This window comes from Poecilia reticulata, linkage group LG10, assembly GCF_000633615.1.
Source record: "Poecilia reticulata strain Guanapo linkage group LG10, Guppy_female_1.0+MT, whole genome shotgun sequence".
NCBI lineage: Eukaryota > Metazoa > Chordata > Actinopteri > Cyprinodontiformes > Poeciliidae > Poecilia > Poecilia reticulata.
Genome location: NC_024340.1, coordinates 5,267,100 through 5,270,159, shown reverse-complemented (window position 1 = coordinate 5,270,159; position 3,060 = coordinate 5,267,100).

Here is a 3,060-nt window from a genome sequence, read left to right as displayed (position 1 = left end):
TTTCCCTAAAGCGTTCCAAAGAGTTAAACAAAAAGCAATATAGYTCAGTGTTGATTTCTAACTTAACACTTGGTCTGGTGTTGATTTAGATAGCATATATAATAGGGTGCTCCATTGTTGACTCATGGTTGCGAAAACCTTACCAGACTGACTGATTTTAGTGACATAGTGAGGGTAAAATATTGAATAAAATGTTGTGCCACATGACGGGCTTTATTTTCACTCTTATATTTAACTTTATGACACACAAAACTACAAATGAATAGTCCTTATTTTCTCCAGGTGCATTCTGGGTAAAGCTTGTCACCAACGTCATCATCAGTCACTTGGCAACAAATGGCAAACTATCTAGAGCTACGGAACGTTAACACGTTTTGAATTTGTGCTGTTTCGTCATTAGTGACCAGTAGCCTTCTGTTCTTGGCTTGTTGAACTTCATGTCAGATGGATTTCAAAATGACATAGTCGCTCTCTGTGGTGGTTAAACGTGTTAGCTCCGCTGTTGCGGGCATGTCCACGTTGTAAGGTTAAATTATCATGAGCTTTATTATTTGGGCCCCGTGATTAGCCCCGCCCCCCGGCCGACGCCGTATTGTTCCGCTACTGTGTCACATGTTTGGCTGAGGAGCGGAGGCAGCAGTATGGCGTCTTGTCTGGAGCTTATTATAACAAGGTAAGTTTCATGTAAAAAATGATCACGTTTTTGACTATTTTTACGGAGGCATTATTTTTCCGTTTACACGAGTATTGATTCATATAAACAGTTCGATTAACGTACATATATTTGTTTGGATATCACGGTATATACGACTGTTTATTATCTTAACCTAACATTGAAACTGCCAGGAAAATCTGGAGGCCATTTGAATTAGCATTATTTAGCTGCGGAGGTCGTTTTCTTTACGTTTTTGGCTGTAGACTGCAAAATGGGGGAGTGGCTGTGCTGCAGCGTTGGCTTGATCTAAGCCACAGGTGTCAAACTCGAGTCCTGGAGGGCCACTGTCCTGCAACATTTAGATGTGCCGCTGCTGCACCACACCTGAATACAATAATTAGTTAATTAGCAAGACTCTGGAGAACGTATCTTACACAGTGAGGAGGCAATTGAGCCATTTGACTCTGGTGTTTTGTACCTGTGGCACATCTAAAAACTGACAAAATGTTTTCTCCTTGTCTGTGTGTCATGTTGGTGACTGAAGCCTGTTATGATGACTCCAACACATTTTTTCAGACAGGTTGGCACGACTTTTAATGCTGTCCAAATTTTTTTCTATAAGCTGACTAATTTCTTTAGTAATTATTTCTGACTTTTTTATGCTTTGTCTTGTAAACCAGGTGGCAGAGTAATTTGAATGACTATGACGGTGACGCACACAGGTGAGTCTGATTAGTTTTGCTCACACTACTTTTTAAAAATATTTATTATCCTAATGTTTCTGCTATATTTCCTGTTTTTCCTTCCAGCTGGAAGTCTTCCTCCTTCATGTTGGCGAAAACAAGAGCAGCACCAAAGACACTTCACTATCAGTGACCACAAGACCATCCATGGCCGCTTCGAATGAACTTTCAAAGCACACTTCACCTTCAGTGCAAAGTACCATGAATGTATGACCTTTGTTTTATATTGCTGTCAGTGCTGTTTGATGTTTTGAAATAAAAGTAAATTATATTCTACAAATGGTGCTGGTGTTTTTGTAGCATCTAATTTCTTAAATTCAACACTCTTAAAGTGTCTATATAGGTCAACACTGAATGGAGTAGAAGTTACACTTTTGAAAGTGTTATTTGTGATGGTCAACATGCACAGTAGTTGAAATCAAATACACTTCAGTGTTAATTGACCCAAAAACTAGTGTATATTGTCAAAAGTTAACACTATAAATGTGTTAATCTAACACAGAACAGTGTAAAGAAAAGAACAACATAGAAATCTGAGTTTTAAAATTCTACTGGCAGGGTATGCTGTGGTGACGCAGGGGTTAAGCACAACTCTCATATGAAGGCTCTAGTTTTTAATGTGGCTGTTGTGGGTTCGCTTTCCGGTCTTCCCCTTCTCTCATTACCCACCGTTTGTCAATATACTACCAAATAAAAGCCAATAGAGCAATTATAATTTTTTCCCCCCAGAAACTACTGGCCATCAATAATCCCCCAATTCATTTTAACTCTGTAGGAGCTGATGGAACACTTCCAAATTTGCTGTGTGAGACTTGGAGGGGTGTAGTTGGGAGGAACAGCCCCCCCAATCTGAACTCGAGTGGTGTTCTATTGTTGGACTTCTGTGTTCGTCACGGATTATCCATAACGAACACCATGTCCAGGCCTAAGGGCGTCCTGGTGCCAAATGCACAAATGGACRCCCTAGGGCGCAGTTCGATGATCGACTTTGTCATCGTATCATCAGATCTGCGGCGGCATGTCTTGGACACTCGGGTGAAGAGAGGTGAGGAGCTGTCCACTGACTTCACTGTTGCGTCTTGGTCCAGACTGTTGTCTAGATGAACACTGAAGTGTTTATATTCAACCACCTCCACTTCTTCTCCCATGATGTAAATGGAGTTTGATTTGATCCTGTTCCTCCTGAWATCAACAATCCCTTCCTTTGTTCTCTGGTGCTCTGGCTTCCTGACCACAGTCTGAATTCATGGACTGTTAAGTCAACTGGTCTCTAAATTCTCCTTAGGTGTCAATAAAAAATACATTTCATGAATAAAATATCAAAAATAAAACATCAGGGCTGCAGAGTTGGTAGCACTGTTGCCTTGCAGCAGTAAAGTCTTGGSTTTGAATCCCGGCCTGGGTTCTTTATGCATGGGGTTTCCATGTTCTCCATGTGCATGAGTGGRTTCTCTCCGGGTGCTCCGGCTTCCTCCCACAGTACAAAAAGATTTTGTTCACATTAGATAATAGATGGATGATGGAAACATTTTTAATTTGCTTATAATTATCATTATTCTTAGTAATAATAATTGCAACAATAATGAAAATAATATCAATATATTAGTATGTTAATCTTTCATCCTTAGAGCTGTATAAGTATATATAAGTACATATAAGTAC